Source organism: Pholcus phalangioides, unplaced genomic scaffold (genome assembly GCF_987345545.1).
Source record: "Pholcus phalangioides strain wild (caught in Gottingen) unplaced genomic scaffold, Ppha-v1.0 ptg000003l_1, whole genome shotgun sequence".
In the NCBI taxonomy this organism is placed as follows: Eukaryota; Metazoa; Arthropoda; class Arachnida; order Araneae; family Pholcidae; genus Pholcus; species Pholcus phalangioides.
The window spans coordinates 17438385-17463888 of NW_028301596.1; the positions used below are offsets into that span (position 1 = coordinate 17438385).

The 25504-nt window shown below is 35.5% G+C and overlaps 1 protein-coding gene and 1 non-coding gene across 2 annotated transcripts in view; both read left to right on the plus strand.

The window, feature by feature from the left end:
* LOC149088189 (QRFP-like peptide receptor) overlaps nt 1-25504 on the plus strand; it is a 102021-nt gene that overhangs the window by 22113 nt on the left and 54404 nt on the right. The window lies entirely within an intron of this gene.
* Nucleotides 23819-23892, plus strand: TRNAS-GGA (transfer RNA serine (anticodon GGA)). The gene has a single exon. It is a non-coding gene; the product is annotated as a tRNA-Ser (tRNA).

Here is a 25504-nt window from a genome sequence, read left to right on the forward strand (position 1 = left end):
TAGTAAAACACCATTGAGACTGGACCCCAAGTCCTCGTGTCCGTGTGATGTGAATCCCTCACGATGCCCACATAACTGCACAGCACCTACCATCGGTGCTGGAAATATTCTCTAAAGCCTTGTGCAAGAAAGAAAAATCTCAACTTTTTACTCAACACTTAACTTTAGGCTGCGCCAGAAGTAAATAAAAATGGAGAGGACGGGGGGGGGGGGGAGGGTCGAAAAAATTATTTTTACTTCAAAATATAGAGGTATGGAGCTTTACAGTGACGGGTTGCGGTAGCAATACCAAGTCTGGCTCTCTTGACAAAAATCCTTGTGTTTGGGTAAGATGAAACTGCATTGAGCGCAAAGATTTCCAGTGTCCGAATGAATAACATCTTTTGCAAATGCTTGGCGTATCATTCAAAAACATAACAAAAAGACCTTCCGAAAACAAAAAAGTGGCTACTGGGAATAGAAAAATATTTTCTTTTTTTTAATATAAAATTGAAGACAAGAGATTTCATTGTAAATGCATACTACATCTCTGAAGAGATGCCTGCAGATTGAAATTTTCGGTGATTAAAAAAATGACAAAAAATATCTATCGTTTCAAAATTCCTAAAATATGACCGATAGCTCGAAAAATACGACGTCATAAAAATCCGAACCCCAGTGATGCAATTGTAATTAAATTTGATTTTCATTTCATTTTAGATGTACGATTTATTCGAGACGTTTTATTAATATCGATTCTTCATCCGTTTTCAATATACAAACTATCTTGACGTTGTAAAATCACAGTTCAATTGTTCCCCTCATAATCGGATATCTGAAACGTTCGCCCGAGTGGGAGACGATAGAAGACGAAGTAAACGCTTTGAGTTATCACATTTAATACACATACACACACGATAAAGGAAGAAGCGCGAAAGAAATAGATGTTAACGCGTTGGCTACATGATTGTGAATGCTCGAAAGACACAGAAGCAGAACAGACAGCAATCTTAAATCAAAAAACATTATAAACAAAGCTCAGAATAAGGTCTATTAGATGCTGCATCTATATTAACGAAATAGATCACAGCAATATCGTGTGCTGGAAACGTTGATATCCGATAAAGATGGACTGACTATACATTCTAAATACAGTCAAACCTCTCGAAAAAAAAACACATTACATTCATTGTACTAATTTGAATGTATTTTCACTTCCCTGTCTCGGAATAATTTACGAAAAAAACTCTCTGTCTCGAAGTAATTTTAGAGAAACTGTCTATCTCGAAGGCCAAGTCTAATGGTAGTAAAAAGAAAATATGGAAATTTTCCGTTTCTTTCGCGTAAATCTGTCTGTTTTCCAGACATAAAAGAAACTGATGAGAAAAGATAATTCGTTTTACAACTCATTATGGTGTGACGGATCTTGTCAATCAAAGGCGGGTACTATGATCGCCGGGGGTTGGATGCTATGTGGGTGGCTTGCTCACATAGGCGGAGATGGACTTGGAAGTCTGGGGGGACACGGTCATTATTGCTAAGAGGCACGATGATGATGTCAATTCATTTATACATATATGCATTAGATCAGTCGACTTCCCCCTTTGATGCTGGGGGGGGGCATTGCACCCCCCCCCCCGTATCTCCGCCCATGCTTGCTCAACATGGCAAAAAAGTCAGCTGAAGAAAAATTGAAAACTCAAGAAATCTGGAACAAGTCATCTCAGTGATGAAGGATCAGATCTGGTGGTTCACTCGAATTTCAACGATTCTCAAAACAATGTTGAAGATGAAATTTCAGAACATCCGCTTAATAGGATATTGTGTGCTCGTTGATATTCGATTAAGCGGGGCCGACCGTATATTGAAAGGTATGAGGTCTTCAAGAAGGATTGCGATTTTTATTGACTTTTATTTTTATTTATTTTTTAATATCAGCGTCATTTGGGATTTAGGGCAACTCGCTATGTATTATTAATGACCCAACAATCGAAATTACAAATGGACAATATTTTAATCTTTCCCGCAATGAAAACACCATCTACGGATGAATTATAAAGTTTTATAGAGCTTATTTAATCTCAATACTTTGTACAGCATATTTTAATAACGTTTTGTGTGCAACATACCAGACCCTGCCGTTCATCAAAAAAGCCATAGGTATTATTCAAAATGATTGAATCGAAATACAACGGCTGAAAAATACACGCGGACATTATATTGTACAGAGATAATGATCGCGATCTCTCTGGAGAAATGAAATAATTACACAAACACGATAAGGTTTAAGAAACTTTTCGTATGTATCCTGTATTCACGAGCCATGATTACGACTGGATGCCTTCCAAGTGCAATTCTCATCTGATATTTTGCCAGATACTGACTTCGAGAGTTTAGATACGTTTATTCGAAGAATACAACGGAATCCACCAAAATTCTAGGAAAATTATTCCGCTGCTGTTACTACAAATGTAACTGAATTTGTGGGAATTTCCGAATTCTTTTGTGTGTGTGTGTGTGAGAAGTAAAAAATTATTCCGAGACATTTCCACCGTGTTCAATTCGAAATGCATGGGTTAAGAGAAGGAGCCATGTAGAGGAATTGCGTGCCATCGGGGAATGCAACGAGCTCTTTTCTCTCATTACGGTGGAATGCGACTTACTGGAAACGATGCTTTATTTAATAATGAAGAGTTTCAATCTCGGTTCGTTTTATCACGGATATTAAAAAAAAACAACCAAAAAATTACGAATTAAAATTCAGAAGTTCGTGTTCATTTGCCATTAGTCTTGGGACTCTTATTGTTTACGGATTCCAGCTGATGCGGTTCTTTTTGGAAAGATCGTTTAAGGAATGCTAATTGTAGCGAATACGTTCTGTTAACTAATTTCAATTAGAGTGCTTCTTGAAATAATGCCGTAGTATGTGCAAAGCGTTTACAAATATCAGCGAAATCCCTGTATTGGTGTTTATACGCCTCCTATTTCCAAGATACAATTTATTTCCAGTGTGATTAATCACCTTTTTCATTTACTGTATGCTAAAAAAGAAAATTTGTTAGGAAATTGTTGTTAAACGCACAGAAAAATGTTTGAATAGTTGAATTCAATTAATATTTGGAGATTTTTGTAACAAAAGAAGCATCACCGTTAAAATTTCTCAAAAGTGAACACAGAAACTGAATTCAACTTTCATGTATCCTGTTGAATTTTAAAGAATGATTTGAAATTCACCTTTGGATGAATTTCATGGTTATGGTATTTTATTCAGAATGCTGTTTTCAATTTTTCTTCCACAGAATTAGCATTTCTTACTTTTATTACATCTTCAATTATCTATTTCCGAACATTTGATTCAAAATACCGTTCCTAAAGACTGCCAGATTACAGTTTCTAAATACTTCGTTCAGAGTTTCGTTTCTAAATGCTTTGTTTGGAATGCAGTTACTAGATACTCCATTCCGAATACGGTTACTAAATACTTCGTTCAGAGTACCATTTCTGAATATTCCATTCACAGTGTTGTTTCTGAATATTTCGATCAGAGTTCCATTTAAGTACTTTGGCCAGATTGCATTTCTAAATACTTCATTCAGATTACCGTATCTGAACACTCTATTCAGAATACGGTTTCTGAATATTTCACTCAAAATACCAAGTGCATAATTTTCACTCAAAATACCATCTATAAATCCTTCACTCAGAACATTGACCGTTAACTCTTAATTTCGATTTCTATCTGCAAACTCTTCATTTCGATTTCTAGCTGTAAACACTCCACTCCGAATACCATTTGTAAACTCTTCATTCAGAATACTGTTTCTAAAATTTCTAAACTAATCATTCAGAAAACCAAACGAATTATTCTCAGAATACCAGCAATGCACTCTCCATTTAGAAAGCCATTTCAAGATTCTTCATCCAGGAGGACAATTTACGTGAGAATTCATTTGAAAAGACATTTTACATCAATCATTAATTAAAATAAATTTCTTAAATCATTCAATTAAAATAAATTCTAAGAGATCTTTATTAGGAAAAGTGAATTTCATGATATTTTTTAAATCAAAAGAATAAATTTCCGTTTTCATGCAAAAAGACATTTTAATGTTTTTTGCTTGAAACATTCGCCCGAACAGAATGTACAGTGCCAAACGAAATTTCAAAATTTTCATTAATACTCGTTTATCTTTTTAAAATTCACTTCATACCTGTACATTCCGCTTTCTACTGGAATGAGTTTAGCATCAATCATTATATGCCCTAAAAGTACTTCTTCTTTAGAATGCCACAGTTTAAGAAAGTGTCATTTAGAATCGTGCATATTGTCATAAGGAAATTTTCATACAAGTATCATCACAAAAGCAGTTAAATAGATGCAAACTTTAGTTATAAAATACTCACTGAATAATTTCTGCTCATTGGTACCGTTTCAATCAACTCTTATTGCAGTCATGTGTATAACAATTTCGCTGTACGTAATAAAAACGTCTCGTGCCTAAGAATAATCGCTTTTATAGCGTGAGTGGTAGATCGTTGTTTGAACGTTTTCTGTATCTGCGCTGCCTCGATCAACAGTTATTGTTGGAATTGTGGGAAAACACTGGGATACACACACTAGACTGCATCCGCAAGCAGATAATCGGGATGGGACAGACCTGAAGAAAGAGGTATCACGTCTCGTGTATTTCCATCTTCTCCGAGATAATATCGAGATAAGAAATAAGAAATGATGATGGGAAAGAGTCGACTAAAATGGACACTGGAGAGATAACGAGATTCCGTTTCAAGCTCACATAACCACTTGCAGGGCTGGTAAATGGTACCGAGTTTACGTACCGAGAATATTTCTTTTGCTTCCGGTTATGGTGGGTATTAATGAAAGAAAAAAAGATTTCAGACACGTGTAAAAGAGTGGAATTTTCTTTCAAAATCAATTAGAAATATTCTTTTTTCAAGACTACCGTTGTATTGAATGGGATCCGGAAAATTCGCCCCGACATTTCGTCTCCCGAAGTTTCTAACCTGACATTTCACGCGGACGTCGTCAAGTGAGTAGGTGAGTGATTGTATGTGACCATATGAATTGGTCAAGTGAGTAGGTACTCACTCACTCGCTTACCAACTCGCTCACTTGGTCACCTCATTCATACTGTCACTCACCCAACCACTTGGCCCCTCACCCAATCACTTGATCACTTATCTTATACGGTCACTCACCCAATCACTTGGTCACTCATGCGATCATTCTCTCTCGTCTCTCTCTCTCACTTCCTCATACTCACATCGCCTACTCACATAACGTTCGAGGTGAAGTGTAAAAGAGACGAAACATGTTTGGGTTGCATAGTTTTTATTTTATATTTTAATAACTATACAACCCCTTGCAACATGAATCATGTATCTGAGATGTACACTCTATTTGGATAATTTTTCTAATTGCAAGTATTCTTCTAGGATCAACGGTTAGCAAATAAAAGAGAGAATTAAGTAATCATCCTGCGTATACTTGATCTATTATTGTTATTTACCCAAAGTTTTATATTTTTCAGATCAAATAGTTACTCGTCTTTCATTTTGTTTAACTAACCAGTCACCTGGTTATGGCGGCTATAGACGTTATAAACCTATGATTTAATGCTAAAAGTACCCAGACGACTGGTTAAACCTTCGTAATTCATTACCATTTCTACCGCTCAAAATCATTCACAGCATCTGAAAAAATACGTTATTCATACTTTAAATCTCCAAAAATCTCGAAATACCCACAATTTTTCAGTTCCCATGACCTACATAAAACTCTTCTAAACTCCGATAAAAAATTCTTTGCGGACATGATTTCTTCCGAACATCAATTTCTTATTCCTTCAAGACATCGGATCACCAGCAAGTGGGCGGTCATTTTCAAATGAATTATGAATGAAGCACATGTGGTGTGGGTAAGAGATGGGACCGGTATTATATTCGGTCTTTTCCAGCCGCGTAAAATGACTTATCCATCGCGTTACATCTCTGACAATATTTATTAGGACATTTTCGAATATTTTTGGTTTATCACACGCTATTTTCCACCATTTTATGTTCAATAAGGAGAAGCTTTAAAATATTTTTCTTGAATGCTAACTTGCATTCGCACGCGGCAGAAGTGTTTGAGTATCTAAGTTACGGTAAATGTGATAAATATCGGTTATTATGCGTAAATGATTAATAATCATAATGATTATTATGAGTAATCGCTGTATCGTATTGGTAAATATGATGAATCGGTCTCACTGCCATGATAATATTTTATACTTGTGAGTCAGAGTCTGAACTGGATACATAATGAACTCCGATTTAACGAATTTTTCACAACATGCCCGGAATAGCTCTTATTTGACGAATTCTGGGATCGGAAACCTCCATAACGAACACTTATTTAACAAATTTAACGATCGCATGCCGCTATAATAATCTATTATTTCACAAATTCTCTATGATCATACCCAGATATAACGAATCAATTCAATAATGACTTAATGAATTTTTACAAATTTTTGTGCGTTATACAATCAGACTTCAAAACTTTTATCGCAAACTTCTTTTTAACGAAATCTACTTTCGTACCTAGAAAAAATTTTAACCCCTCATTTGTCGAATTTTACAATGGGACCTCGATATAACGAGCTCTTATTCATCTAATTTTACTATGGTACCTTGATATAATGAACTCTTATTTAACAAAGTTCGCGATAGTACCTCGATATTGCATCTCATTTTATAAAATAATCATTCCGTATAGTTTTTCTCAGCATTTATCAAATTTACCAACGCCACTTGGATAGTATGCATAATCACCGGTAAAAGTGATAATATTTTTAGCATTTATAAAAATTACCAACGACGCTTGGGTATTAAGCTTAATCACCGAGAAAATTGATAATTTATTTAGTACAGTCCATGCCGCTCAATGGGATCACATCGGGACTCGAGGTTTCTAATAACAATAACCGAATCATAACTTTTATCGAAAGAAGTCCTATTTGCAAGTGAGGTGACCATACATCTCGTTTGGGCACGACATATGGTGAACTCGCATTGGTTAAACAAGACAAGGTTTTATCCCACATAATTGGTCGTAAAATGTTTAATCGTTCTTGCAGTTTAGTTAATCAGGCATTGTAAGGCGATAGAAATAGAATTGAACAGTCTAATATATATCACAAATTACGATTTTTGTTTAAATTTGCAATACGTTTCATAGATTCCCTTGAGAAAATTTCTCAGGAAAAAAAAATTAATCTGTTCGACTGAAACAAACTAATCAAGAACTGAAGGAAATATTTCTTTTCTTTTTCGTCCTACATTTGCCATTCCTATTGGACGGCCATTGCAAAAGAAGCTCCACACAATATGGATCACTACGGACTGGATTACGACATTAAGTACGGAAATGTTTGTCAACGGGAAGGAGGGGGGGGGGGAGGGAGAAGCGAACACCTTCCAGCCTCTTGCATAGTCCTGCAGCCTGATAACGATAACTTACAAGAAAAAAAATAATTTTTGCTATACCTTAGCTTCTGAATGCGCAAATGATAGCATTATCCCAAGGCAAGATAACTAATACGAATTTTTTCCCCTTATGATATTGGCCAGTTCCGTTATTTGCAAACATGATAACGATATCCAAATGTAATTGGTTTCTTTAATAACGAACATAATCCGTGATTTTAATAAGCGGCGCGGGGTGTATTTATCGAATTTACGAATGGTACAATTGGGTGTTATGCATAATCGTCGGTAAAAGTGATAAATTTCACAAACTTTCCGATATGAGTGCTTATATAATAACCACATTCATCACATTTGCCTTAGCATATATATTCAGCCTCAAACACGTATATTCGATTTCATTGCCAAAACCTGCAAGTCAAACTTCAAAACAAATACGATTCTTTCACATAAGAGTTTAAAACCAATACGAATAAATTCATACTGGATAAAATAAATGTATAAATAGTTGTGAGACGGAATTCCGTGAAGAAAACTACAGTCAAAATCATTTTAGACAATGTTAGAAATATACGAGAAAGTTTGTCCCTTAAAATTCAGTTCAAAACAACCAAAAATCTCTTGTTATTCCTGCCGTATCGAATAATCCTATTTCATGTAATCCTTTCCTAACTTTTTATTCGAAATTCAATCGAAGTTTTCGTATTACTGCAAGAAAACACTATCATATTTCGGTACTAAGATGATGTCTGAGCTCAGAATGTTGCATTGGTAGTGTAAAAAAAGCGAACAAAAAAATTACTAATCCAGCGTATAACACACACACAATGGGTCTATCTACTTACACGCTATCCAAACAGTAGTTGCATACACACACACAGAAGATAAGAAGATAACCGTAACGTTATCTCATGATCATAAATAATAAACAGGCAGGAAGGCGATAATGTTTCCTGAAGATGTAATTATGGGATTACTGGAGGATATAACCTCGACGGAATGTGTAGAGCAATCTCATTTTTCTTCAATGGATGATACTAGCCGTTTATTACCAGTAGTTTTAGGTTCGGGATTATATATATTAAATCCTGACACATGATTACGTAAATGTGTAGACAGGGGATCACACATGATTATTTTTGGTTTTATCGCGTGGTTGTGAACTTCAAATGCAATCAGGAAAGGTATTGCGCGAAGCCGTAAAAACAGTTCTTTACCTGTGTAATCTGAGTCACATCTTGCCGTATAATTAAGGTCAGTTGTCAACTTTGACTTTTAATCAGACTTAAACCAATTTTCAATTATGATTCGTAATTAATTACAATTATGATTGTCATATAATTAATAAATGGTAATAATAATTTTCATTTAATTATGGTAGAATTTATAATTTTCATTTAACTTCTAGAGTTAATTATCAAAAGTCAGTTCTCAATTGAAGTCAGTCTCCAATGTTAACTTGTTGATTTAGGTTCATTTTTTCAAAGCTGATTCACTTAAGGTCAATGTTGACTTTTATTGGGAAGGTCAGTTCCAATAGGTCAGTTTCCAATTAAGACTTGCATTAGAATTAGGAACGTTTTTAATGTAACTTAGATTACGTCAATTTTCAATAAAGAATTGAATTAGGTCACTTTCAACAATAGAGGTAGCAACAACTTAGGTCGGTTTTTTTCAATTTGGGCCAGTTTTCAATGTCAATTTAAATTAGGTCAGTTTTTAATGTCGATTTCAATATTTCAATTTTGTCAGTTTCAAATGTCGATTTCAATATTTCAATTTTGTCAGTTTCAAATGTCGATTTAAATTAGGCCGGTTAAAATGTCGATTTCAATTAGGCCGGTTAAAATGTCGATTTCAATTAGGTCAGCTTCTATTGTCGATTTAAATTAGGTCAGCTTCTAATGTCGACTAAAATTAGGTCAATTTTTATAATGTTGTATAATTTGTGTCAGTTTTCAATGCTGACTTAGATTAGACCATTTTTCAGTGTCTCAATATGATTTACGTGAGTATTCAGTGTCATGATTTTGGTCAGTTTTCGATGTGAATTTAAAATAAGTCAATTTTAAACGTTGATTTAAATTAGATCAGTTTTCAATGTTGATTCACGTTTTAATATTTATAATTAAAAACGACCATTCAATTACCATTTTCTAGTTAAATAGCTAATTTAAAAAATTTAGTTATGATTCGTTCGTAAGTTCATTTAAAGTCAATTTCCAATGTTAATTCAACTGAGGTTAGTTTTCAATTTCAGCCGGCTTGATTGCGGTCGATTTCCAATAACGCTGTCCTTTGAAAATATCAGTATTGACTTAATTAAAGCCAGTTTTGAATTATCTGAAATCACTTTTCAAACTTCACTAAAATTCGGTTTTTAAACTTTGCATGAAATTAGTTTAAGGCGAGCCAATTACTTTTTTCTCTCTATCGATGTGTATCATATTACCTTTCCTAAAAACCTGCAAACATAATTTAAAGAGGTACACGATGCATATAAATTTTAAATAATTGACTAAATATTACGCTAAATATTCTAAATATTTATCAAAGAAATTCCCCAAAAATTTTTCAAATCGAAATCGCATTAAAAAAAATATGATTTATAAAAATAATTCGAGATGCCCATAACAGTTCCAGTAAAAGAAATCAGTTCTACTAATTAATATATATTCTATAAATTTCATCTTTAACGAAACTGAAAACACTTGTACGAAGTCTAAGTATGTTCCCAATGAATTTCTTATAAATTTTAAGAAATATATTTTTGAAAAAGAGAAACATTTCCGTTCTAGAGAGAGAGAGAGAGAGAAACGGGATCAGAATGTTTTCTCCTCAGACTTTTTAATTATATTTCTTGGAAATACTTAATTTTATTTTCATTTTTTTGTTGTCAATTTTACAGGAAATTAATAGATTCCTCGGCGTATCCATGAGCAATAAATAGAATCTGTTTCCTCGCTAAAGAAATTTGTCTTTTAATGCGATTTCTAATCTGTCCCCTCTTTCAAGGTTACACTTATTTTCGAGAACGTATGTTGGATTATTTTGGAAGTACTAAAACTATATCCCTTTAAGAATTGACTTCATTGTCTTATTTTTAGTCATTACTACTATTTTAACTTGGCTCTATGCATATGAATTTGAAAAGTATGTATTTTAATTTGAGGATATTTATGATGTTTCACGGGTGTAGAAAAGCGAATGGTGAGATGGTACGAGAAAAAAATTAACCGATGGAAAAAGTGTGTGTGATGAATGTGAGAAATATGACATATATATAATTTCTTTAATAAGAAATACATGAATTTAAATAATGTCTTGATTCATTTAAGGTATGATAGTGTATAGATGAAAAAAAAGAACTATAATTTCTTTAAATTAGCTTTTAAGAATTTTATGAAAACGTTGAAAAAATTTTTTGCACAAAATAAATGCATTAACCCTTCATCTATCAACGGTATTTTTAAGTATGGCGATATGATCGGTGTTGGTTGTGCGGTAAAGTAGTCTACATTGAAAAGTAGGCTAGATACTTTATTATGTACTAAACAACTGTTTAAAAAAAACAGTTTATACATTTTTTTATGTTCAATCAGAACCAAAATAATAAACCAAAAGCAGTAAACAACCTTCGGATAGATGGGACGTTACAGCTGATTAGCAGAATCTTAATTGTCTAATAATTTCCTACTGAAACAAATCTTCAGAAGATCGATTCTATAATCTTTCTGCGAATCTAAGCATTTTAGCAGGAAGGGATCGAAAGTGCAGCCAAATGAAAAACCGATAATGTAATAATTCCCAGAATTATTCCCACGTTTATATTCTCGGTCAATCACGAAAAAGAGATATGAAAAAGAAAAATGAGACCGCAATGATTGTTATTTATTTATCTTACATTAAGAATTGATTGGTTTTTGTTTTTGTGGATTCAAGGGAAAAACAATAAACATCGCAATCAATGAATCTTTCTTTTCTTTTTTTTTTTGCTCGGAGATTCTCGTCATTGTTTCTTAGAAAATTGATATCATAGAACATCTTTGATATCGACATTAAAGGGTACGTCCCTGATTCCAATTATTTTTGTAACATATAATATCTTGCGTTCTGAGAAATTTGAAAGGCGTATTTCCAAAGTCGATCGGAAGAGAAAGCGATGAGAAATGGTCATAAATCGGATTTATAAATTTCCGTTTATGGAGCATCTAAAGCTTTTCATGTCATCGAGAAATCAATGAAAGATGTTATGTTTCATATGGTATCAGATTATGAAATTTTCAATACGTACTAATAATATATGCTAACTTACTTTATTATTGTACCTTATTTTATTTCACCTTTTCCATTTTGCTTTATTTCACCTTGGTGTTTTTTTATATTTTAGTATTTATTAATTATTTATTTCAATATTTTTTACTTATTTATTTTAATGTTTTTTGCTTAATTATGTATTTTTATTTGTTTATTTTGGCATTTCTTTATTTTTCACTATTTTTTATTTATTTGTTTAAGTATTTTTTTTTATTTGTTTAAGTATTTTTTTTTTATTCGTTTATTTCTTTACTTGTTTTTTTAGTTTTTTCCCTTACTTTTAGTAATTGTGAATTCGTTTATATCCGGTTGTTTTTCTTTACATGAATTTTTACATTCTTTGTGTATATTTTTCTACGCCCAGTGTGAGTGCATTCCTGCCCTCTTTCTGGGGTTGTATGTAAATAAATACCGAAATAAAATTGAACAGTCGTATTTTTAAGCACCTTTGAAAACACTGAATACCGTTAATTACCTGAAGTATATTAAAGTTAAGAGACCATTCGGGATATCTTTGAAAAAGCACGCTTTCGTAATTATTCCATATGCACAATGGTTTATTACTTACACAACCATGTGCTATTTTGAATGATATCAGGAATTTGTGAGATCGTGGGCTCGAAATGTTTAGGCAAATGCAGCTATCCCGCCAATAGGATAATGCTTTTTATTCGCTTTCTTACAGTGAGAAATGCCACACTCAGGAATTAATCGCCTGATATGCGAAATGTGTGGACTAAACGACATAACCGACGGCATAGTTCGTGAAGGTGTCGCACTTTTAAGGAAGAGAAAGGAAACGTAAATGAAGAACTTATTTTAAAAAGGGGACATTTCAAGGTTTACTAAGTTAACTGAAGTAAAAAGACGTACTTCTCCAGAAAACGTTTGCTTTACAAAAGTAGAAAATAGCCTAACAGGTAGCATGTAGGAATGGTACAAGAATACTTAAATACTATGCTTCTCGATTAACACTCAATAGAGTGATCCCCATTTAACTTTGGAAATGTTCCGTTTTGAAAGAAAATTAGTGGAAATGTTCTATTTTTTGATTGAAACTTGAACTGGTCAAGTCTGAAAAATTGAAAATTTCTACGTAACCTGTTGATTCCAGAACGTTTTAAGCTGCCCAGGAATATATCCTTACTACCCTCTCATCATCAACATAAAAAAACAGGATCAATCTACAGTGGGACCTCTCATAACGGACACTCTCGTTAGTGGACACTTCCACTGACGGGCGCAATTTCGAATTACATCGACGGGATTCAATGCATTAACGGACAGTGAGAGTAACGCTCTCCGTTAGAGGACAAAATTTTCGGTCCCATGGATGTCTATTATCGAGAGATGAAAAATATTGAAATGTATGAAATAGGTGCATATATTCCCTTTTGATAGAAGCAAGTAACTTTACTGTTTAATTTCTACCGAAAATATTCCCGTTTGAATAATCCCTGTTTCATAATCTGATAGAGCTTAACCAAAAGATTCATAAACCGTTAAAAAGTGCGTTTCGGAAAAAAGTGGAAATGTTCCTTTTTCAAAATAAGTTCCTCAAATGATGAATACCTTGGACGGAAATTTGTAATTATTTATGAATTTGGTCGCACAAATGGTCGCAAAATGATTCACATTTCATCTGAACTTTCTTGAAGAATCTCACCCATTTGAGAATTTTGCTGTCACTTGGTAGTTGAACCATACATCTCACATTGGCTACCAATGTCGTTTTCTTTATTACGAAAAGCTAATAGTGAATTTCTGATCTCATAAGAGATTCACTATTAGCTTATTCACTAGACTTGCTTGATTGAGCATATCCAGCCCGTGACATGGAGCGTAAGTATTTCCCGACATGAATCAAAGTGCCAGAACACACTTGCATGAGGAAAATCAAGAAAATGCACGTTTCAAAGAAGAATATTGTAAAATGTCCTTACTTTAAAAATATATAGATACGAAAACACTTTATACAATTCATCGAAGATTATGTTTATGGTCTATAGCAGGGGTACACAAACTCCGGTGGCGGGCCAAATGCGGCCCGCTGAGGAGTCCATCCGGTCCGCGAAATGTGTTCCGGTAAAAAAATTATAAATATACACAACACGCGATAAATGCATAAGCTAATCACAATTCCTTCTATAAAAATTTTGGGAGCAGGGATTCATATGAGATATCGCTAATTATCACCAAAATAAATTATCAAATGTGAGTAAAGTTGCTACTAACAGCCAAAAAATCGGCAAACGCAAGTGAAGTTTCCAATCACACCCAAAACATTTTCAAAGGCAAGTCAACAATCACAGGCAAAAAAATTGTCAACAGTAAGTAATTCACCAAAGAAACGTATATGTTTACCAAATAGGGGAGATGAATACATGAATTGAGATATGTATATATACATATACACACTTTTTTGTAGTTGGCTGGAGTTAGTTTTCTGTGGTTCCCAACTTCGTGGTATGAACGCGAGCCGATCTACCCGTTAAAAAGTATCTCGACAAAGAGCAACAAGCCTACAACGATACAATCATTACACTTCACTCATAGTTGGAAAAATGGATGGCAGATTTCCCCATTATACATAGCAAGCATTACACGAAAACCAACCTCACGTTAGATTCGCAACACCTACACGCATGTTCCAACACGCACCAATTCGTTAGAAGTTCCACAGAGCAATATGGACGAGGTGCATGCGCAGTTAGTAGTAGTAATAGTAGCAGTAATACTATTTATTGATATAATAAAAAAACCATAACTTGAGGTGATCAAAACCAATTAATAATTATAACTTAATTTTATTAAATTAAGTTTCCAAATTATTACTCGATTGGTGAAGTTTAATGATGTGAATGTTATTCTTCCTCCGGGAACAAAAAATTATTTTATGGAATCTTTTTTGAAAAAATTCCTAAAAATTTACTTAATCATTTCAGCGCCGAAAGTGTTTCTTAATGATCTTGCAAAAAAATATCCCTTATGAAAAACAGATTCCTAAGGCTAATTAGAGATTTTTTTTTTCTGTAGAATTCTAAGAAGAAGAAATGTTTTTCCAATTTTTTTTGTTATTCCAATTAAAACAGGGCTTTTTCCACCTTTATTCCAGTCGAAATAAACGAATTTCCGTTGACAGATGAGGAAGAGATAATAGAAAGGAAGTCCTAATTATTTCTCACTGTTCTTCCCCCAAAGACGAGTTATTTCTTGTTAAGCGCTTCCGAAACTCTTCGATGTCGGGGGAAAAAAATGAGAGAAAAATCCCAGTTTTTGACAGTTTACGTGAGAATGTGTCAAAATATAAAAGTTTTCCACAAATAAATTTCAAGAAACAATTTTAAGAAAAATTTATTTTGGAGTGACGGTTTAAAGAATTTATCCAATACGAGCGAATTAGAGATATTTACTTTTTAGCATAATTTGACATGGATCCTAATTGTTCTCGACAGTTTTTATATACTTTTAATATAAATTATTATATTTTCAATTTCCTGGATGGTAATTATATTTTTATGAAATTTCATTCGAAATCCGTTTTGATAACTGAATTTGTAGTGACGGGAAAAGCCTTGAAATATAATTTTTCGCTTTATTTGGATCGTTTTTTAGAAAAGAGAGATTACTACTAGTATATAATTTGAATATACCAGCATTAACTTAACAAGTAAGAAACTTTTGTGCGTTTTATTCCCTTTCTCTGACCATTCATTGAAACTTGCACGCGGAAATGACAGAGGTATGTAATCTTAGGACACATGCTTGAATTTTTTTCCTGCCGAGTGATCATCAATGAGTGAGGAAGTGTAAGTGAGCGCCATCACATTTTGTTTTTGACAAAATGGTCGGAAAACTTGAACAACGCTACCGCATTAATCGTGATTGAGCTTCCGATTGTGAAGCAGAACCTGTTGGTATTAACAACTTCGAGGAGCAAATGAGAGCCGATCTCCCCTTCCAAAAGTCTCATCACAGAGAGCAACAGGATTACAACGGCACGATTATTCAATCATTACACTTCACTCATAGTTAGAAAAAGTGATGGCAGATCGCAGCACATAACATAACGCCCTAGACTTGGGAATACAGGTTTTACCCTGCCGAGATGGACTTGAATTCGGGATTTACTCTACGCGATGGATGTGAATGAGGCTTTTCTTATCTCCATTGACTAGAATGTAGGTTTTTCTTATTACGATTGATTTTAATGCAAATTTTCCTTATTACGATCATTTGGAACGCACGTTCTCCTAAACTTGGTCGACTTGAATGTTTTTCAGCCTACCACGATCATGTTCAACGTGGCGTGGCTTCTGTCTCACCGGGTTGAGATGGTTGAAAATATAAGGGTTTCATAATTATATGATCAAACGTTACTTATTTGGCAAAATGTCAGAGAAAAAGAACGAGAATCACTTTTTGGCTGAAAAAAGTGAAGTGAAATGATTCAATGACCTTCTTGACTAAAGAAGTGAAAAAACAGTGATTCTATGGATACAGAGGATTTTTTTTTTCTGTGTGTGTGTATATATATACACAATTCAGCTGTGTATGCGCATGTTCAATTTCCTTCTGGGAGTATAATCTAATTCTTCATCACGAATAAAATCTTATAAGAAGATTAAAGAATTAGATAGGAGATTATACTCCCTAGGGGGAAAATGAATTACGATCATCCAAGAACAGTGTTTAGAAGAAATAAGAAGGCATCAATGAATTAGCCTACACTGGTAAATGTTATCCTATCGGAAGTAGAACGGTAGTAGATTTATCTGCATCTAACAAAGAAAGAACCCATAGGTGTCATCCTCAAAAATTATCTCATTTATAAAAACTAAAGTACATTCATCTCACCCAGAAACACATAAAAACAAAAACAAAAAATAAGTGGCGGAATGCAATTATTAAAGCCACAAAAAATATTGAAAATAACAACAACTGGCTACTCATCACTTTTCGCGCTTCTTGGCGATACCTATAAAAAATATTCTTTTCCCCTGTTTCATCAGAAGTGGCCTCTTGTTCTTTCAGCTATTTCTGTCCCTAGAAATTCCCTCTGTCTCCCTCTAGTTGTCTTTCTTTTACCCCTTTCGTTCACTGTTTGTGCTGTATCAACGCCATCTGTTATAGATAGAGAACGTGTGTTTGTGTTTGGCTGTACCTAATCAACATTATCTATAGCGTAATGTCTCCGCGCGAAGCGCGTGACGTCACTGAAGAAGGCAATCTAACATATAGCCATTAGTGCACGCGTGAGCCTGTTATATCCAAGGGCTATAGGTGAGATGACCTTCTTCAGTGACGTCACGAGCTTCGCGCGTAGGCCTTCTGCTATAGATGGTGTTGACCTAATCATGTGTTGTGTAATCATATTGTAAAAAATAATTTACACTCACATATTTTTTAGAAAAGGATGTAGGAAAAAAGAAGTAATTAAAAAAACATTAAACTGTTTTGCAAAATCGAAACTAAAAATAAGTTTTCGAATATATAAGATAATTTTCATAAAGATATCTGTAGAAAAAATCGTGTCCGGAAAATTCACCGCCAGCAATTCACCGACAACAATTCACCGCCGGAAAATTCACCGACCAACAATTCACTGCTAGGAAAATTCACCGACCAACAATTCACCGCCATGCAATTCACCGCTAGGAAAATTCACCGACTAGCAATTCACCGACAACAGTTCAATGCGAGGGAGTGAGCGATTGAGTTACTGAGTGACCGAGTGAGTCAGTGATTGAGTGACCGAGTAAGTAAGTGATTGAGTGACCGAGTGAGTGAGTGACCAGTGAGTGACCGAGTGAGTGAGTGACCAGTGAGTGACCGAGTGAGTGAGTGACCAGTGAGTGACTGAGTGACCGAGTGAGTAAGTGATTGAGCGGGCGAGTGAGTGATCCAGTAGTGACTGAGTGACCGAGTGAGTAAGTGATTGAGCGGGTGAGTGAGTGATCCAGTAGTGACTGAGTGACCGAGTGAGTAAGTGATTGATCGAGTCAGTGATTGAGCGGGTGAGTGAGTGACCCAGTAGTGACTGAGTGACCGAGTGAGTAAGTGATTGAGCGAGCGAGTAAATTGGTTAGTGAGTGAGGGAGTGAGTGAATTGGTAAGTGAGGGAGTGAGTGAATGGTCAGTAAGTAAGTGAGGGAGTGAGTGAATGGTCAGTAAGTGAGTGAGGGAGTGAGTGAATTGGTTAGTTAGTTAGTTTTTAACCTAGTAGTGTCACAAATGATTAACAAATCCGATTGTTCCGAAAATGTATTTATGATGAAGTGTAGATTTGAAGACACTTGGCTCGGGCGTCCTCTTCGTCGTCAGCCGCGCTTTGACGTCGATATTTGGAACTGCTTTCAAGGAACGCGTAACGATTTACCAACAATTCTATAGAAGGATGGCATCGAGCGTTCCAACAGCAATTATCTGCTCACCACCCAGATACATGGAAGTTCATCGGTGCCATAAAAAGAGAACAGAGTTTGAATGAAGTTCGGATGGAGCAAATTGTAAGTGGACAAAACCATCACATTGATTAGGAGAAAGAAATACCGGGACTCTGCGCAGAGATTAAAGAATTTACCCTTGACCGAATTCGCAAATTTTATGGGGTCCCAGACTGGATATGCCTTGGGCTTCCACTATCGCAAGGACCCCTGGAAATTAAACCTTTTAATTTCCCCATGAAGGTATATGTGCAATCCCCCGGGTACCCCGACCCTGTATGTTGGGAGCACTGGTGATATATGTATATTTTACGTATACATACCTCTCGGCATGACCCCCACGAGGGCAGGGCTGACGGGGTCGGAACGTTTCTTATCGCTTTTTGATATTTTCACACTATAAATTAAGCACAGAGGGGCCCGTGAAAAAGCTGGTTTGGGGGCCTGCCATCCATTTCAGCTTAGGGGACCTGCTGTAGGATGTGGGAAACTCGGGGTACATGCACATTACTTGGTCCCGATGTGTCAAATGGGGTCTCGATATATGCAAGAGTTAAATGAAAACTTGACCCCAAAATCGTAACCGACTTCCGTAACACAAAAGCGTAACAGATTTCCATCACTCAAAAAACGTCACCGACTCCCGTAATAGAAAAGTCGTCACTAATTTCCGTTGCATAGGAAGTATATATATATATACACGTATATAGTAAATATAGAGTACATATACTAGATACGCACTAGGGCGGGATTCCTGAAAGTACATCACGTGAAATCGCTGGTAACATCTAGTTCATCATAAAAAAATCCATTGGTTACTAATGATCAGCGATGTTTTTTTTATAATATCAAAGTGATAACAGGAGATGATTTTAAGCATTTTTAGGAAGTTAATTCATCGCGTATCCACTTACTTTACTATCTTTTAATTCTGTTATTATCCCTTTTAACATTTCATTAGAAGTTTCTGAGTAAAACAGAGTTAATTGAATTTTGCTGAATATACTATCTTGTATTGGGCAACAGCAATTTGTAATTTATACAAATACAAGGCCACAACAGGCAAAATGCCCAGCGAGAAAAAGACGCCCACAATAAATATGGATGTCATATATTTAAAAAATACAGCAACCCGAATCGGTATCATCTGAATTTCTTCTCATAAAGTCATTATTTAAACTTTCCGCCATATCTTTAGGACATGGCACTTACTCACTCACTAGATCGCTCACTCACTTAGCAGCTCGCCCACTCACTCACGGACTTACTCGCTCATTGAATCAGTAACCCACTCGCTCACTGAATCACTTACTCACTCGGTCACTCAGTCACTCAGTAACTCAATCGCTCATTCCCTCGCTAACTGACTCGCATCGAACTGTCGTCGGTGAATTGCATGGCGTTGAATTGTTGGTCGGTGAATTTTCCTAGCGGTGAATTGTATGGTGGTGAATTGTTGGTCGGTGAATTTTCCTAGTGGTGAATTGCATGGCGGTGAATTGTTAGTCGGTGAATTTTCCTAGCGGTGAATTGTTAGTCGGTGAATTTTCCTAGCGATGAATTTCATGGCGGTGAATTGTTGTCGGTGAATTTTCCGGCGGTGAATTGTTGGTCGGTGAATTTTCCTAGCGGTGAATTGTTGTCGGTGAATTTTCCGGCGGTGAATTGTTGGCGGTGAATTTTCCGTAAACCAGAAAAAATATATTACGAAATATTTATTAAGAAATCTTACAAAATTTTCCTGAAGACTTTTTTCTAAGTTCGATATTTTTTTTTATTTTTTAAATAAAAATTTTTGTATAAATTATTGTTTTTCATATTTTTTTCAAATATTTTTTCATATTTTTTTGAAATATTTTTTCATATATTTTTCAAATATTTTTTTCCTTATTATCAGAATTTACAGAATAGACGAAACAAGATTATAATTGACGTCATTAAAAATTAATTGCACGCTATATTAATAATTTTCTAGAATATAAAATTTATTATAAGTATTCTTTTCTCATTATCTGTTCAAGTACTATCGTGAGTTTTGCTGGGCTTTATTTCTTTCTTCCAAACCGACCACAATTCCGGTCTATCGCTCTATGGTCAATATACTACCGATTGAGTTGTGCGGGAACTGTGAGTACGTGTACCTAACAGTCCCGAGTGCGTATATAGTGTTGTGTGGGAATTTTTAGTGGTGTCATTTATATTACAAAGTCTGAGTGAAGTATGATGCTTGAATATTTATACTGTTGTTTTCTGTGGCGAAACTTTTTAACAGGGAGATCGGGCTCGCATTTGCGCCTCGAGGTTGGGAACGACAGGAAAATCAAATTCAGTCGACCACCGCTGTGGTGATGCGAGCTCATCACTGACCAGTCGACCACCACAGCGGCAATTTGTTGGGCGTTGTTTCTTTTTTGCTTTCAAACCGATGACGGCACAGCCTCTATCGACTTTAGCCAATTTTAGCCATTGCCCGTGTGAAGGGACGGGAAATTAGCTCTCTGGGCTACATTTTTTCATTCTATACATAGGAAATTAATACAGGTGTTACGTTGTTGAGAGGTGGGACTATGATGTTCATCTGGGGTTTCCGTTTTCTCAGACATTGCGAGCTAAATTTTGTGGTGTTTGGTCAAACATGATAACTCCAAAAACACATTTTTCAGATATAAGCATTTTCACTGTCATTTAAAAATCCAAAATAAAGTATACACACAAATACAATGAAAATATCGTGCATCAGCATGTCGTTTAGCCGTGCACACGTACTTGTGCATTTATCTAACTTTTAATTAGTTATAATTGGGAAGACTCATTTATAGATCAAAAATCCATTTTTTGGAGATATCATGTTCTGACCAAACACCGCAGAATTAAAAGATGCTACGAGACTCGCTGGCCAAGTCAGATGGTGGTATTCAAAATCGTTAAATCAGGGGTGCACAACCTTCCCTCCCGTGGGCCAAATGCGCCCCCGCCAAGGGGTTCCGTCCGAACCGTGAATGTTATTCCGGTAGAAAAATTATGAAAACACACAACAAATACTTAGGCTGACCATATTTCTTTCATAAAAATACGGGATGTCGCCAAAAAAAGTTATTAAGTCAAGTTACTAATTACAGCCGAACAATACAATTGTCAAGTATGGCAGGTAAAGTTGATAAGAGTCGTAAAAATTTCCAAAAACAAGTAAAGTTGCAAGTTATAGCTAAAAAAGTTGTTAAAGGCTAGTAGCCGACTATCGTTTAAATTGCTGGAAAAGTGTCAATCGCGGAAAATGGCGAGCACTTTAAGACAAAATTTAATTCGGCAAAAAAAGTATATTTTTGGCAAATATGTGAGATGAATAGCCTATGCAGGGTGTCCTTTGATTGTTAATGTGGCCTTTGTCTCATCAACCATCCACCATAGAGGAATGACTCTTTTTTAAAAAAAAGTTCTCAAAATGTGTTCAAAAGTCACACTGTAAAAATTTTGAGAGTGAAAATACAGTGCGTCACAAAATAAAATAAATATTTTTTTGGTGGCCTCAAGAGACAGGGTAACAACTTTTTAATTAGAAGTTAGAGGACGGGGGGGGGGGGGAAACCGTCTTAAAATTTAGATATTTTTTATTTTGTGACACACTGTATTCTCACTCTTAAAACTGGTACTGGGTAATTTTTGAACGCCTGTTGAGAATTTTTTTAAATTGTAAATTATACCTCTACGACAGACGGTTGATGAGATAAAGCTAAAGATGCGCACTTATAGGGCATCTTGTATATGTTACGGTAAATAGGATAAATCGGTTATTATACATAATAACCTATTAGGTTGCCGCTGTGGTGGTCGAGGGGTCATAGTGACTGACTCGCATCACGAAGTCCCGGGTACGAACCCAACCGTCGTCACAGTAATGGTCGGCTGAAGTTGGTTTAATGTGGTTCCCAAATTCGAGAAGCGAATGCTAGCCGATCTTTCCGTTAAAAGTCTCGCCTCAGAGAGCTACAGGCCCACAAACGGAACAAAATATTCAGTCATTACATTTCACTCACTCCGCTTTTGAAATATAGATGACAGCACTGAAAAATCAGACATAACCACTAGACACGCACACAGACGGCATACTTACACTTCCGGCGCTCTTAATGCTTAAACACGACACCGGTCAGTAGGCAGCAAGACAAAGGGTCGCAGCGAACCCTTCGCTCGACGCCAGAAACTCATTCAGATGCCACATCTGCCACGTCGTTTTCGCCCATAAGAGTCAGTTTCAGAGAAACGTTGACGAGCAACACTCAAGGAGCAATTCCATATCCACAAAGTCACTAGCTTCAACCAGCGACAAGGTCATGTCCGCCAGTCACTCACAGGCTGCCTACTCTTGCGGAATCTGCCAGTCCACATTTGATCGAAAATTGAAGATGATTAAGCACGTTAATACCCACATGAACGAGCAATACCCACATGATGGAATGACATCACCAGAGTCGCGGCAGCCGATTCGCTACCAGGAGATCGTCTGTCGGTACATCGACACAACCTTCGAGGACGAATCCGTCTTCCAGAAGCACGCAGAGTTCCACAAGACGAAAACTCTAGACGCTCATCGCAGAAGCTCCAAAAGGCTGAGATGCCCCAGAGTACATACGAGGTGGGCAAGCCATCCCAACCTCAAGTATCCCGCTTGGAGTTTATCCATACATCCGCACTTCGACCTTGTAACAACATTACAGGAACACCGATGATGCATATGCGTCGGGGAGGACGTCCTCCGAAAAAGTCGTCGAGTGATCTACCCACAAGTTATCGTTCTCGTGAAGAATGGGGGTTTTTTTTTTTTTTGAATGTGTGTGATTTTTTTTTTATTTTTCATGTTATTTCCTTCTATTATTGAAATGTGTTCGTCAGATTGCTTATTTTTTATGTAACGTATTGTACACCGAATCGTTCCTGGTTTCATACGGAGACGCTATTATGAAACCTGAGGAGGTGTGTGTAACGGTCAAGACCGACCGTCTCCGTGAATGTGGGTGGCGAGTAGTGTTCGAGAGTTGTCCGAACGAAGAGGTACTTGCGATGTCGCCCATGCGGACTATGTGGTTTTGTAGGCAGGATTTTCTCCAACAATGCAAATTTCTATTCTCTTGTGAATAAATTTAGTATATTGAACTGTACGAGCCCGCAGATGTCTTTTTTTTTTGTTGGTGGTCTCGTTAGTACTAAATCGCATTATGGGTAAAAACCGCCGCAAGTAAATTTCTCGTTTTCTGTAAACAGTAATGTAGAGTTGAATTCAAAAAATACAACAGTATCAAAAAATAAACATTTTAGTTTCTTATATTGGTACAAGGATGACGTCACTCTCCGCTACCATACGAAGGTTTTAACAACTGGCTGTTGCGAAGATATATTTCGGAAAGAGAGAAAATTCAACTCTAATTCTCTCAAATTCAACTATAGCGGAGAGTGACGTCATCCTTGTATAAGTCGCCATCTGGTGGCAGCGTCAGCAGCCAGTGAGCTTGGCCTGAGTCTGGTCCGGCCGTCCATGTACGGTCCCTTTCAGTGTACACGAGCTCCAAGGAAAGATTGAGAGATTCTGTGCCTCTGTAGTCTAGTGGTCTAGGGCGTTCACCCGGAAAGTGAAAGGACGTGGGTTCGATTCCCCGCAGGGGCAGTTGAATTTTCTCTCTTTCCGAAATATATCTTCGCAACAGCCAGTTGTTAAAACCTTCTTATATTGGTGTTCCAACCATTTCACACAAATGTCATGCATTAGGTTTTTATGTTTAATCAGATTCTGTAGGAAACATTATGTGGTGGTTTAAGTTCAAGCACGTAAAACACATTTACAGTATAACTGAATTAGGAACTTCTAATGTGTAGTATACTACCGCTACTTGTGCTAAGATACTTAGAACGTAATTTTCCTCACTAAAACAAAAAAGGGTTACTAAAAACCAAAAACTCTGTTGAATTTTTCATCGAGATTTCGTTTCTTCCAGGAAATGAAAACCAAGAAATCTGAATTTTTTATCCGAGCAATCAATGATTAATGAGATGCATGATTAGTCGTTGTTTTCTCTTCTGATTCTCAAAGTATATTCTTCACTCCACGAATTACAATTTCGATTGTATTTTCTTTAAATATGTAAATGAATGTAAATTTTTATCTTTCAAACCTACTTACATATTCGAATTTTAGTTAAAAAACAAACCGCAAAAAATCAGAAATAGTTTTCCATGACATAGTTTGAATCAATTTTTCTTATATTCATTAACAAACCGATGTTTAAGATTTGCATGATTTCAATATAACGAAAAGAGAGCGAGAGAGAGATAAAAAATAGTAAATATATCACACCCTCTAGGCTGTCCCTAGTACATTATAATATATACTGTATAAAATACAATAATTTTTTAATTGCATATAGACCATTGGTCCGTTAGAAAGATTGGCAACACCATGATTACACAAAAATACATCATAATCACAAAAAGAAATTATAGCAGTATAACTAGGGACGTAAAAGACGTAAAAGACGTTTCAAGAAATAAAATAAAGTGAAAAAAGTGGGAGGGGGGTGAATTAATTCACATATCAACTCAACAAATAAGAGTAAACAGAATTTGTTGAGGAAAATTGTGTATATCCAATTTTAAGTTTCTATTCCTCGCAATTAATAAATTCACAGTGTGGCAAAAATATATCTGTTATGGTGAACATGGAAAAGGGAACCATGAAATACAAGTATGATATGTATAATATTGCCATCAAGTCCAGAAATACAAAGCGTTGAGATGTGTGTTCGCAATTATAACAAAATATAATTTCACCATCGTAACTGAGAAAGGAAAAATTAGATCTCAGTCGAAACAATATGCGAATGACTTTAAACGGTAAATTGAAACTAAGATATGGCTCGCGTAAAAATGAAAAAAAAAAAGAAATTAATGTTTATAATGTGGAAAGTACATATGTTGAGTTTAGAATGTGGTTATAATCTTCACAGTAAGATCCCGTGTATATTTGATAACACATGGCAAATTCATTGTAAATATATATATATATATATAATACCAATTTTATATCCAAATTTTCTTGGTATTTTGGAAAGTACATCTTTTAGTGTCATTGCATTTCAAAATAAGGCTATAAAGTCCAAACCTTTTTTTTTTTTATCTAGAACGATCATGATTCCTTGTCGGTGTCATTTTTTGAGAGCTTCTGAAATTTTATGCGTTTGGAGACGCATAAAATCGCACAAAATGGGGGAACTGGAAATAAA